This window comes from Ursus americanus, chromosome 2 (genome assembly GCF_024610735.1).
Source record: "Ursus americanus isolate L20-20 chromosome 2, mUrsAme1.1.p, whole genome shotgun sequence".
Taxonomy (NCBI): Eukaryota; Metazoa; Chordata; class Mammalia; order Carnivora; family Ursidae; genus Ursus; species Ursus americanus.
This window is the reverse complement of record NC_142128.1, coordinates 101,812,033-101,827,212: the sequence shown is the minus strand read 5'-3', so window position 1 is coordinate 101,827,212 and position 15,180 is coordinate 101,812,033. Positions and strand designations below refer to the sequence as shown.

General features: G+C 40.7%; 1 protein-coding gene across 1 annotated transcript in view; it reads right to left on the bottom strand.

Annotated features, from left to right (window-relative positions):
- The window catches only part of SMYD3 (SET and MYND domain containing 3), a 691,979-nt gene that overhangs the window by 610,195 nt on the left and 66,604 nt on the right, over nucleotides 1-15,180 (bottom strand). The window lies entirely within an intron of this gene.

Sequence of the window (15,180 nt, the reverse complement as noted above, 5' to 3'; positions counted from 1 at the left end):
CATATTGACTGCTTACCACTGGCCAAGCACTAGACTAATTAGCACTTGCCATAAGCTCTTTCATCCTTACAAAAAAAAACCTGTAAGAAAGGTAAAATCATGCTCGTTATACCGATGAACAAACTACTATTATTTAATGATATTTAGGGTCACAGGGCAAATAATCAGAATAGTATCTTTTTTTTCTTAAAATTTATTTATTTATTTGAGAGAGAGCACAAGCTGGGGCAGGGGATTAGGGGGAGAGAAAACAGAGAGGGAGAAGCAGACTCCCCACGGTGTGGGGAGCCCAATGCGGGACTTGATCCCAGCCAGGACCCTGGGATCATGACCTAAGCCGAAGGCAGACACTTAACCAACTGAGCCACCCAGGTGCCCCAGTACTTTTTTTTTTTTTTTTTAATTACAAAGTCAAATTTACAGAAATCTTTTCAGGCAGCCTATAGATGTAGGAACCCTCTCCTCAAATCAACAAGTACACAAAAAACATGTCTACAAAACAAATGACTTTGGAGGTGCGACAACTAAATTAAAATAAGTGTGCAAACGTATTTCAGGTGAAGCTAAGAATCTTGACTTTGTTGCGACTAAAATGGAAAAGTCTCATGTGTGACTTTAATAGAGTACAGAAGGGAAATTCAAACAACCAGCAGCAGAATCAAGAGCTTTCAGGGAAAAAGTTCACAAAATCCCCTTCATAATTACAGGGTTGGGGCTTTCTCATCTGTGACCACTTTTCTGAATGTCCTGGTGTGCCCCTTCCTTTGTACTTTCCTAAGAGAGGCAGAAATCCCTTCGTGAATGGAACAATGCCTTCACCGCCATGTGTTGTAAGGGTATCTCTGCCTGTTGCTTGGTTTAAGGCCATGGCAGTGATGCACACCTGTGAGTGGGGTGAACCTCGGTCCTCCAATCTGGTCTTATTATGCAGTAGCAAATGATAGGTAACCCTTAATCTCTGTTTTGTGCCTCTCCCCTTGGCCTTTCACCAGGACGTTCGTATTACAGACATATGAGGAGGAACTTTTCCCACAAGACTTTGGAAGAGCTCATGAGAAGACCCACAGGAAGACCTAAAGAGCAATTATTATAAGTTAATTCATTCTACAGTGGTCCTTTCTTAGATCTCATTCACGGACACTAACTTATTCATTAAGTACAAAAATACTTTTGTTTCAAAGTCGTCATCTAAAGGGCCAAGACATGGTTTGTGAAATGCTGCAGAATTTGTGATTACAGTGACTCCAAATTATCCCATTTCACCCTCACCAGAATCCTGTGAGAAAAGTACCCCAGTACGCTCATGAGCAAATGGGGACTCACTTAAAAACAGTAAGTTGATATTACTTGTTACTAATGATCTTTATTTAAGAAATGGTCAGGTCACTCCTTTTCTGATATCACTGGAACATTAAAATCTGCAAGAAATTGGAAAGCATTCTAGGGGCTTCACAGAAGCACTAAGATAAAGACAAGGAACGCCTTCTCTTTTTCCCTAAACTAACAACACTGACATTTTACGGTCTGAGTAACTTCTCATTCATATAGAAAATGCACTCCCCTAAAGCTTTCTTTTTTTAAAAAAGATTTTATTTATTTATTTGAAAGAAAGAGAGCACAAGTCAGGGGGGCTGGAGAACAGAGGGAGAGGGAGAAGCGGACTCCTCACTGAGCAAGGAGCCTGATGCAGGGACTCGATGTGGGGCTTGATCCCAGGACCCCAGGATCATGACCTGAGCCAAAGGCAGATACTTAACCAACTGAGCCACCAAGGTGCCCAAACCCCCCTTCCCCCGCTAAAGCCTTCTTGTCTGTAAAAGCAAACAAAGAAGACAGCCAGCAGTCTGACATTCAAATCATTTCACTGGGTTAGGTAAAAATGATAATACAGTCATTTATGAAATAACATGGTGGCACTTTACTTTTCCTGGGTACTGCCTCAGCACATTGCACACAAGAACTCCTTTAGTGTCCCCAACAACTGCATAAGTTACATTTTATTGTCACCCCCATTTTGCAGATGAGCAAATTAAGGCACATTTGGCCAATAACTTGCACAGCTGCTTAAAATGAGGACCAGGATTTGAACGCAGAGAGCCTGTCGAGGGCCCGCAGACCGATGCCACAATGGCTATGCTCTCGTGTCACCAAGAGCAGGTCAAACAGACTCTAAAGGCTTCCTTTGTATTTTCACTTCACAGTGAGTTCAAGTTTATTGTCCAGCCACTCTCACTTGTCCTCAATCCACAGAATAAGATGTGAGAGTCCCCTGGGGCACCTGCGTGGCTCAGTTGGTTGAGCATCTGACTCTTGATTTCGGCTCAGGTCACGATCTCAGAGTCATGAGATCGAGCCCCAAGCAGGGCTCCAAGCTCAGTACAGAGTCTGCTTGAGATCCCCTCTCTTCTCTCTCTGTCCCTCCTGCTCACATGCACTCTCTCTCTCTCTCTCTCTCTCTCTCAAAATAAATAAATAAAATCTTAAAAAAAAAAAAAAAAAAGATGTGAGAGTCGCTGGAGCAGCTGTGAGGGCTCCGTGAGTTCGTGCACACATCACAGCACATAATAAACACACTGGAAATGCTGCCTGATACTATTATTAGTCTTTTCTTCTCACTACTTTCTCTAATGACTTGATGTTCGTATATCCAGTCCTTCAGCCAACAAGCAGAAAACACCCACCACGTGACAGCCTCTCCGGAAAGCACTGAGAATCACAGGTTACATGTACTCTCAGGGCTCTCCCGAGTGAGCAGAGGAAGCCCACCCACACACCCCCACATCCTGTAACAATGGTAAGTACTAGAATGCAGGTGCTCTGAGGGCACAGTGGGGTGCACAGTCATACTGGGACTCCACAAGGAAGGGGTGACCTAAGAGCAAGGGGACAAAACGAATGGACCCTTAAGGAAAATTTTTCATTAAAAGACAACTGAGAAGATTTAGTGAGAAGTAGTAAACAGAGTAAAAGTAGTCACATAAAAAATGAGGAAAGGAAAGACAATATTATGATAAAGAAATGTACTGATGTGGAGGTTGGAGGTTAAGTTAAAAATGTTTTTTCTTTGAACTGGGTATTCAACAAGGTCAGATGTCTGCTTCCAAATGAATACATGCACTGGCTCACTGGTAAAGCAGACCAGCAAGGCACACACTGGTTCTACTCCCTCAAAGCTTCTGTGATGAGCAAGGCAAGAAGGGAATGAACGGCTGATCACTGCGGATAAACTGAGGTAGGAATCCAATGGCTTGGGAAGGAAAGTTAGCTTTCCCATCTCTGCACCTGGCGGCTGTCCCCCTAACTTCAGGCTACCTCCCGCGTCTTCTAGGATTCTTGCCCACTGACTTTCCGTCCAAGGTGCTCCACGTACCCAGCGTCAGACTTGAAGGTCCACTGTGCTTACAATATTCTTATTTAAATGAAAACCTTGCGGGTTTTGTGTATTCCTTGTACTTGTTTTGTTTTTCATTCTCTTACTTCTTGCATTAACACTTTAGTTCACCTACACATGTTTTGGCATAAAAAGTCTGCTCAAGTTCCTCTTACTAATTAGTTCTCCTGGTTTCATCAAGGAATGAGACTCTAATAAATGCCGAGCTCTTTTTAATACTTTTCTGTTTGATCCTCAAATTTGACATGCTCCATCTGCTGGTGCAGGGGTAGGTGAGGGAGCACGGTGATCTAACACCGTGGGGTTCACGTCCTCTGCTTTTGCACCTCCTAAAAGAATCTTGTACTCTTCTGGCATTTTCAGGTTGACATCTTAAATTTTTATCATGCATTTCTAGGGATATCATTTCTAGCACAGTATTTATGTATTTCATTTTATTTTTCTAGCTTTACTGAGGTATCACTGACAAAAATTATCTATTCAGGTATACAACATGAAGATCTAATATACATATACACTGTGAAATGACTGCCTTAACCAAGCTAATGGACACATCCCTCACCTCACGTAGTTCCTTCAGTGTGCGTGGTGAGAACATTTAAGATCTATGACCTTAGCAAACTTCAAGCATACAATATACTATTATAAACTAAAGTTACAATGCTGTGCATGAGAACCCCCGAGCCTATTCATCTTATAAATAAAAGCTTGTACCCTCTGACCAACATCACCCTGTTTCCTCCCGTAGCCCCTGGAGATCACCACTCTACTCCCCGGTTCAAATTTTTTAGATTTCACACATAAATGATATCATACAGGGGCGCCTGGGTGGCGCAGTCGTTAAGCGTCTGCCTTCGGCTCAGGGCGTGATCCCGGCGTTCAGGGATCGAGTCCCACATCGGGCTCCTCGGCCGGGAGCCTGCTTCTTCCTCTCCCTCTCCCCTGTTGTGTTCCCTCTCTCACTGGCTGTCTCTCTGTCACATAAATAAATAAAATCTTTAAAAAAAAAAATTAAAAAAAAATAAATAAATGATATCATACAGTATTTGTCTCTGTCTGGCTTATTTCACTTCACATAACGTCCTCCCGGTTGATCCACATTATCTCAAAAGGCAGCATTCCTTCCTTTTTACAGCTGAATAATATTTCACTACATACATGTATGTACATACATATGGGTATACATATATACACACACACACATATATATAAATAAAATATACCACAGTATAAACGTATTTTAAATATATTACTACTGTTGCAACACTGGGAGCTGTAGATTTCACTCACTTACTTAATGAAATGTCCACCAAACAATCTAACTGCTAAGCCTGTCCTCATTGTCAAATCAATAAACAAAATCAAACTGTCCTTCAGAAAAGCCCGACCACATTTTCGACTCAAATAAATGTGCTAATCTTCCTTCTCTGTAAACTTCCCTACCCCTTACACACACACCAAGTCGAACTCTAAAAGAAATAAACAAGGCATGGAATCCGGCCATGCATTTGTCACCAAGATAAAGTAAGACTCTGCCCCACCTATGATTCTGACCAAAACTCTCTTTTACTATTTATAACTTCTCCTCCAGGAGCTAAGAATTCTTAAATGATCCCTTTATTAGAAGAACCAGAAGATTTTGCCCCCTGGGGCAACTACTGAAGGATTCATGCTGGCTGAGAAGCATGACTTTGTCATGTGGAAGAAAAGCAATTTGTGAATGGGAAGTTCAGAAAGGAGCATCAGCCAGCCACCACAAGAGCTCTCAGGAAACCAATCTTAGGAAAGTAAATAGGTACACTGAGCATCTAAATACCATTAAAACCATTTTTGCATGTAAAATCCCTGGAAAGTTCCCTGAAACCCCAGGTACACTTATTCCAGTTTAAAGACTAATCTAAGAAAGAGCTCCAGAGCAGAACTCAAACTGTAAAGCCAAGGAACATAAACTGTGAAAACTGTCCATCATCATATGTAAGCACGAAGCAGAATCAAGATCAGCACAACGTGGCGAAAGCTATAAATATGTAAGTTCAACATAAGGGTGCAGAATTTGGACTCTGGAAGCATAAAACACAGGGTCTGGACCCAGCTCTACCACTTACGTGCCACGGGACTTGGAATAAATTCATTTATTCCCCTTTGTTTTCGAGCCTTATTGAGATATAACTGACAAATAACATTGTATAAGTTTAAAGTATACAACATAATTATTTAATATATGTTTATATTGTGAAATGATTACCACAATAAGGCTGGTTAACACACCCGTCACTTCACATAGCTACCGTATTTTCGGGGGTGAGAACCTTTTCTCTTGGCAACTTTCAAATACACAATACAGTGCTGTTAACTATAGTCACCATGATGTACATTACACTAGAGTTTGTATCCTGTAACTCTACTGAATTCACTTATTCTAACAGTTATTTAGTGGAGTCTTTCAGGTTTTCTTTAGAGAAGATCATGTCATCTACGAACAAACACTTTTATTTCTTTCTTTCTGATTCAGATGCTTTTTTTTCCTTGCCTTGCCTGACTGCTCTGTCTGGGACTTGCAGTACTACATTGAACAGGAGCAGTGAGAGTGGGCACCCTTGTCCTGTTCCTTGTTTTAGAGAAAAAGCTTTTCAACACTTCACCATTTCACCATTGAGTAAGACGACCGACGTACCCATATTGGTAAATGTGATACATCGCATTAACAGAGTGAAAGATAAAAACCATATAATCATCTCAGTAGCTGCAGAAAAAGCATTTGACAAAATTCAACACTCATGATAAAAATGCTCAACACATTGGGTCAAGAAGGAACACACCTCAACATAATAAAGGTCACATGTCCTTTATTTCCTGAAGGCTCAGCTTCCTCATCTATAAAACATGAGTGTAGGGCGCCTGGTGGCTCAGTAGGTTGAGCGTCTGACTCTTGGTTTCAGCTCAGGTCATGATCCCAGAGTTGTGAGATCGAGCCCCGAGTCGGGCTTCATGTTCAACACAGAATCCGCTAGAGATCCTCTCTCCCTCTCCCTCTCCCCCTCTTCCCACTTGCTTGCACGCACACGTGCACGTGCACATGCTCGCTCTCTCTCTAAATAAAATCTTTTTAAAAAATATGAGTGATGGCAAAGATGTCATCATGATGATGATGGTGACATAACAACTTTATTTTACTGTTTCACTGAACTGTTGTGAGGTTGGATGACATAACAGGAGGCACTTAACACCAAACCTAGCATAGAGTAAACACTCGGTAAATAGTAAGAGCCAGCGGTTTGGGCTACGAGTAAGAAAAAACTTGTTAACGGTCAACTCCGAGAAAAAGAAAACATATTATTTTCAATTACAAGTCTGTCCTATGTCTCTAAAATTGCCTTCTGTGAATCTAACCCCAATCAGAACACAGTTTAGGAGGAACATAAAAATTTTCCCTTCTTACTAGTCAGTCACCTAAGGGATAAATAGCAATAAGAAGATTCTGCTATTTTGAAGCCACTCACAAATCTTTATCTGAATTTCAAATTGTTTAAGGTGCCCAGAGTCTAATAGCATATGACACAGTTTACAACAAAGAAAATGAACTCAAGAGAGCTGAGTTAGAAAACCCCTACAGGTGTTAAGACATAGTCTTTTGCAAACCAAGAGATTAGGAATTTAATTTGTGCAAGTACGGAGGGGACTTCCAGTCATTTGTCTGGGAAAGCTTAGTGCAGATAAGAACTTAATTTGCCTGAATGACCTAGACTTAATTTCACAAACATTCTCACTTCTGAAAGGTGCCTGGAGCTTTGCCTGTGAGTGGACGTCCAAAAAAAAAAAAAGAAAATATTTCTAGAAGTGAAGGAATTACCTTAATAATTCATAAAAAGTAAGGCATTGCTAGACATCTGTTAAGACTGAATAACATGAATATATAACTAACAAACTGCCCCACAGATCAAGTTCATTCAAGATCTCAAGCAGTTAATTCCATTGCATTTCAAACTTTGCTACAACTGGTTTCTTTCTTAATCTTTACCTCCCCATTTACTAAGGTAAATGAAAAGACTCCTTTATATCAATTGCCTCTAAAAACAAAGAACAAATAATGAAAAGGTAAAGAAGATACGGCATAGTTTCCCAATGCTATTGTGGAAATACAGCCAAAATCATCGCTTAGTTTACTACCAAACAAACTATGAAACAGTGTATCACTACATGGATCAAACGACAGGTAAGCAGAGAATCAAGACAGCACGACACTACACCCGCAAGATAATGTGCTACCGCGTTTGTCCCAAAGGCAACTCTGGAACTAATTCTATTTATCTCCTACGGTGGGGCAATTTACTATTAAAATGAACAGAATCCTCCAAAGAATATCAAAAATAAAAAAAGACATATTATCCAATATGGGATCTGGGAGAGAAAATGTACTCATCTCAGTAAATGGAACTTTCACATTAGAGATATTATCTAACAGGTGCTGTTTTTCTAAACCAATTCAAGCTGGCTCTCTGAGTTCGCAACAGGATCTCTGTCTAGTTCTAAATTTTCAATGAAAAGTTATGTATGATTTACACTGGTACCATATGGGGACAAATTCTACAAACCTTTGTAAGTTGAGGCATCTGACGACACTGCATTATTAAAAGGGGTTTCCTATTCTTGCAGTAAAGCAGTGATTTAGAAATGGCATCCTAGCTAACTTTATCACACCATAACTTAGAGCAAGTTCTCTATTTTACGTTATAAAGTTTTCAAGAAGCAATACCAAATCCTATAAATAAAAACTGCATTAAAGTGTTAAACGCACTACTATCATTATATCATTTCCTTTGGAAACTAGATTTAATTTTAAGGTAATCTGTGATGTTCTGCCTTTCTCTGAGAAATTGGGTGGGTGACTGAATAAGTGAATTACAGCATGCACCCAACTTTTTTGGTCCCCTTAGCTTCCTTAAAGCTGAGTAACAAAATGCAGTATGAAAAAAGAATACTTGTAAAATCAATACCATAACTGATGGCTTCAAAACAGAAAAACTGACTATTGGCTATAAAAGCCAGAGGAAAATGTCAGGCTTATGACAAGGTAAAAATACTAAAAATATTTGATATTTGCAAACAAACATAACCCCTGTAGTTCCTCTCACAAATATCTGAGAGACAGACAGACACAGAGACAGAAAGAGACGGACGCACAGGAAACAGACCTAAAGTGGTCTCACCTGTCTTTTAAGATTGATTGTCCCAATACAAGGATGATTCTTTCCAATATTTCTTTTTCAACCTTTTAGTCTACAGAAATACCCACATACGGAGAGCTAGAAGGACACTCACATTCATAAATCATGGTGGACAGGTCAGCTTCATGCTCAGTCAACTCCTCATTCCACACTCTTTCCCAGTTAAAGGCAGACTCACCTCCTCCGGGGAATTAACTGCCAGGGAATCACCACTTGGATTGCTGAGCACTATTCTTTCACACGAAGCTTTTTAAGAGAACTGTTTTCCTTATTTTCCTCCCACCTTTTTCAGACAGAGAAATTGAGGGGGGAAAAATACAGTGGTCACTACTATACCCTTTCCCCAGATTCAACATGTGTTAGCGATTTGCCATGTCAGCTCCATTGCCCCAACATACACACACTTGTGTGTTCTTTTGCTCATCCACTCGAAAACGGCAGAGGTCACAACCATCCCGAGAACCCTCAGCATGTGATTCCTAAGAATGACGTCTCTGCTACGATCATATGCTATTATCCCACCCAAGAACATAAACAACGATTATGTGATATTATCTACTACGCGGTCTGTGTTCAAATGTTTCCAATTGGTGAAAGAATGTGTGTTACAACTTCCCCCTTCAACCTGGATCCAATCTAAGTTCATACATCACAAGCGTTAATTATGGCTCTTCAATTTCTTTCAGTCTAGAAAATTCTCTCTCTCTCTCTCTCTCTCTCTCTCTCACACACACACACACGCAGAGTCTCTTTCTTGCAATAAGTTTGTGAAATGTTCCAGAAAACTGTCTTATTAAATGTCATGCATTTTGAACTTATGTGACTTTTTTCCTCTTGAGGCCATTTACCTTGTTTCTCTATCCCATGTTTCCTAAAACCTTGAAGATCAGGATAGCATGAGAGACTATGGACTCTGAGAAACAAACTGAGGGCTTCAGAGGGGAGGAGGGTGGAGGAATGGGATAGGCTGGTGATGGGTATTAAGGAGGGCACGTATTGCATGGTACACTGGGTGTTATACGCAACTAAGGAATCATCGAACTTTACATCAGAAACCAGGGATGTACTGTATGGTGACTAACATAATAAAAAAAATATTATTATAATAAAAAAAAAAAACAAAAAAAAAAAAAAAGAGAAGGCATAAGTAGAGCTTTTTTTGTTTCCTCCCCAACTACCCTTTTTGTACCACTATAGACCAAGAGATTTTTACTTATTCAAAATATTACAATCAATTAGAGTTATTATTCTTTCTTGATATTTAAATTATCCCAAACTTAAAAAATAAATACATAAGAATTTAAAAAATTTAAAAAATCAATTGTCCCAAACTTGACAATTAGGAGCTTCTTTAAGCTGCTGTTTTTTAAGACCTGTGATTTAAAAAGTCGTCTCCTTTGGGGCGCCTGGGTGGCTCAGTCAGTTGGTCATCCGTCTCTTGATTTCGGCTCAAGTCATGATCTGAAGGTAGTGAGTTCGACCCCTCAGGCTCTGGGCTCAGTGGAGAGTCCAGAGAGTACGCTTGGGATTCTCCCTCCCTCTCCCTCTGCCCCTCCCCTCCACACGGGTGTGTGTGCACGTGCTCTCTGGCTCTCTCTCTCAAATACGTAAACAAATCTGTTAAAAAAAAAAAAGTCATCTCCTTGTTTAAAGGTTATTTCTCAACTAAAGAAAATCACCCACTAATTCAAATTTAAATTTAATTAACATATATTGTATTATTAGTTTCAGAGGTAGAGGTCAGTGACTCATCAGTCGTATATTCCTCCCAGTGTTCATTCCAACACGTGCCCTCCTTAATGCCCATCACCCAGTTTCCCTATCCCCCCACCCCTTCCCTCCAGCAACCCTCAGTTTATTTCCTATGATTAAGAGTCTCTTATGGTTTGTCTCCCTCTCTGATTTTGTCTTCTTTTATTTTCCCCTCCCACATTCATTTAAATTAATTCAAAATCATTTGTTAAATATTTGCATGTGGCAGATACTTTTTAGGTGTTGGGGATATATTAATAAATAATAGAGACCCTATGGCTATGGGGCTCATATTATAGTTTGTGAAGACAAACAACAGCCAGAGAAAGAATTGTGTAATAGATGGTGTTAAATGCTTAGAAGAAAAATGAAGCAGCACAGTGATGAAGAATAATATAGATATTTTAGAGAGAGCCCCTCTGATAAGATAACACTGGGCAGAGACCCAAATGAATCTGAGGGAGTAGCCTGTAGCATCTGGAGGATGAGAAACCCAGGCAATGGGAACAGGAAAAAACCCTCCTTGGAGTGTTTCACAAACTGCAAAAAGATAGTGTGTCTGGGGTCCAGTGAGCTGGGGCTAGTTGTAGGAAATAAGATCAGTAAAGAATGGACCCTAACATTTCCTGTACTCGGTGAGTAAACAAGATTTGGTTTGCATTTTTACCGTAAAGTAATAATTTTTCAAGCACGCGAATGAGCACGGTTCTCGCAGGGGATCAGAGTGGCCATCAAACAGATACAAACACATCCTAACCCCAGGAACTTGTGCATGTGGCCTTATTTGGAAAACGGGTATTTGCAGATGTAATGAAGTTAAAGATCTCAAGAAGGAATGATCTGGGATTCCCTGGCTGGGCCCTAAATCTAGCAATGGCTGTCCCAATAAGAGGCAGAAGGCGAGAAGACTCAGAGTGTAGGCCACACGAAGACGGAGACAGAGACTGGACTTGCAACCACAGGCCAAGGAACACCTCAAGCCACCATTAAATACTTGTGAAAGGCAGACCTAAATACATTTATAGAAAACCCAATCAATGTTAAGAAATCAAATTGATCAATAGATTCAAAGCAATCCCAATCCAAATCCCAACAGGCATTTTTATAGAAATAGACGAACTGATTCTGTAATTTATATGTAAAAGCAAAGACCTAGAACAGCTAGAACAAATCTCACCAAGAACAAAGGTGGACAACTCACAGTGCGTGATGTCGAGACTCATTATAAAGCTAGAGTGATCGCGACAGCATCGTACCGACACAGAGATAAATGCATACGTCAAGAAAACAGAAAAGAGTGTCAAGAAAACAGAAAAGAGTGTCCAGAAAGAGACTCTCGTGTATTGTCAACGGGTTTTCTACAAAGGTTCTATGCATTGAATAATATGCATTGAATACCATGCGTTGAATACCATGTCTACGCGGAATGTGACCTTATTTGTAAACAGGGTTTCTGCAGATGTCATTGGTTAAGATGAGGTCATACGACATTAGGTAGATCCTAAATTCAGTGAATCGTGTCCTTATAAGAAAATAACACACAGAGAGGACACGCGGAGACACAGACATGCCGGAAGAAAGCATGTGACAGCAGAGGCTGAGCTTGGAGTCATGGCACTCCAGGCCAAGAACCGCAAGGTGCAGGGGACCACCAGAAGCTCCGAAGACTCGAGGAAGGATTCGCCACTATAGCCTTCAGAGAAAGTCCTGCCAACACCCTGATTTCAAACTTCTGATCTCCAGAACTCTGAGAGGACGAATCTCTCTTTTAAGCCACCAAATCTGTTTTAATTTCTTACAGCACCTGTAAGAAATGCACACAGTTTTCTGTTGCTTTGGTTGGTTGGTTTTTATGGAAGTAAAATTCACGTGACACGAAGCTCACCTGAGTGCATGGGTCCTTCCGGTCCCACTGGCCTGGACTCCACGCCTGCATCTGTCACTTCCCATACTTAGCAGAGCGAGCTGCCAACCTGCACCTCATTTGCTTAACCATGAAACAGGGCTGTAGTCTAACCTGCCTCATGGTTATCAGGATTCCTTGATAGAAAGTGGTGGTTCCCTACCTTAGCTTGTGTCAGAGCCACCTGTAGGGCTTGTGAAAAAATAACCTGCTGGGTGCCACTCCCATTTTCTGATTTGGTGGGTCTGGGCGAGGGCTGGCCACCTGCATTGCTAACAAGTCCCACGGGGCACTGAGGCCTCTGCTCCTGAGAGCACGCTAAGAACCAAGGCATGGAGTTTGGGATAAAACTTGAACTCCACTGTTCAAGAAATGATCCTCTCTTCTTCCTCTACTCTTCCCTGTCCTGAAGTCAAACTGTCATTACCCTATGAAAATAAAATATATTTGAATATATTTTATATCATCGATCCTTTAGCAAGAACTACCCGTCCCAAATACATCTACTACGATAAAATCAACATCCAGCCCAGGAAACCAACCCATTATCTACAGTAACCAGTACAGGAAGTCAAGCAATAATGATCGGCCCCAGATGACCATGACTTGATTACAGACAGCTTCCCTCATTTTTGCTCCTACTTCAACTTACGACCAACAGAGAAAATTAAAAATGCACCAAACCAATCCCATAGAATGTCCTGCTTCTAATTAGTCTGCCTCCAGCTTCCTATAAAACAGCTCCAACCAGAGCACACCTGAACTTCCCTTTTTTTTCTACCAAAAGCGTTCCCACTTCACTGCCTGCCTTTGAATCTCTGCCAAATGAAAGTGATGAGGGCTGACTCCCTTCCTTACTACAGCAAGCTCTGAGTAAATGGCCGTGGGTTGTTCTCGTGTGGATGGTCTTCATTTACTTCCACAACTAGGAAAATCACTTGTAACTCTCGTTTTATTTTGGTGGTGTCTTTCACTCTGTAACTTAAACACTCCTTCCAAGACAGCATGGTATAGGCGGGGGTCGGGAGTCCTGCTTTAGAACCAGAGAGACCTGGCTGGAAAAATCTTGCTCCTTTAGCTCTGATGTCACGTAAATTCTATAATGTCTTTGAACATGAGTTTCCTCACTCATGTCCCCAACCCAAGAAACAATAAGCACCAGCTGTTCGGGACTGTCCTAAAAAGCAATGGTGACCACAAAGAATAGTGCCCAGAACAAAGTGCTCAAAGAAGTTACCCGCTTTGCGCAGGCCATGATTCTCACCATTGAAACATCTCACCCTGTGATTCAATTTCAATAGCCTTTTGGTATTAGGTCTGGGAGTTATTTTTTCTTTTTTTAAGTTATGTTATTAGGAGTATGGAACCAAGTCCCTCATCTTGGAAAGTAAAGATGGGCATTCTAGCATGGATGTCCTATTTTGACTACAAGTGAAAGAAAACCACCAAAACCACTTCATGTAAAATCTTAAGGGCAGAACCCAAGTACATCCAGGACTCACAAGGGCTGAATATGAACTGATACATAAATCATATGACCCTCTCAGTAACTGCTGGGTTTAATCATCGCCATTTCTCTCTCAACTGGCTTCCTCTGCTTACTTAGCCTGTTCAGGACCCTTAAAAACAGCCACCCCAAAATGGTAGTGATCTATAACTCCAGAAGGATCTGGGCTACACACAGGTGTATGCATCTGTCAAAGCTCATCTAATGGTACACTTAATACGCATACATTTCACTGCAAGTATTTCATGTCTATCTCCCTCATTAAACTGCAATATATCAAAGACAAAAAGGGATTCATATTCAACTCCAAATCCCCAATATTAGCACAAAGTCTGCCATGCAGCCAAATCTCAATACATTTTTCATTATTAAACAAAGAAAAACTTAAAAATTTGATAAATTTTACCTATTGGGATTCATTCTGCAAGATGTGTTAAAAGTTCTCATTTTAATTAGTGATTACATTATAGTGAATTAATATAAACAGATTTAAATTTTACTTACTATAAAGAAAACTGTATTTACAAGCAAACAATTAGTGACCTAATTATAGTGCAAAATAATCTGGGTACATGACTCTACCACCACCTAGTGGAATTAAGTATGTATTACCATGCCTGAAAACAAGACAAAGAATCTCCAATGAGTTGATGGGCCGTGAGCAGTAACACTTGATCCAGGCACCTGTTAGGTTCTAGAAATTATCCCAGGTTCCATGAAGACAGGCATAGCTCATGTCTGTTTTGATCACTGCTGTATCACCCCAGCCTTGGAGAGTATTGGCTTCCAACAAATATTTGTTAGCTGACTAAATTCTGGGATTAAAAAGGGACTGAGATAAGATCTTCAGGAAAGACATTCAGCCATCCAAAACCATTAAAATTTTATCCAGACAATGAAATATAATTCAGCAATTTAAAAAAATGAGCTATCCACCCATGAAAAGACATAGAAGAACTTAAATCATATTGCTAAATAAAAGAACCCAGTCTGAAAAGGCTACGCTATATAGGATTCCAACTGTATGACATTCTGGAAAAGGCAAAATTATGGACACAGGAAAAATATGAGTGGTTGCCGAAGGGGAAGGGGAAGGGAGGGATGACCAGGCAGAGCAGAGGATTTTTAGGGCAGTGAAACGAGTCTGTGTGATACTCTACTGGTAGGTACAAGTCATCGTGTATTTGTTCAGACCTACAGAATGTACAACCCACACCAGGAATGAGCCCCAATGTAAACTACAGACTTTGGGTGCTAATGATGTGCCAGTGTGGGCCCATCAACTGTAACAAATGCACTACTCCAGTCGGGGATGCTGACGGTGGTTGAGGCTGTACAAGTGTGCAGGCAGGTGGTATTTGGGAACTCTCTGTACTTTCCACTCAATGTTGCTATGAGTCTA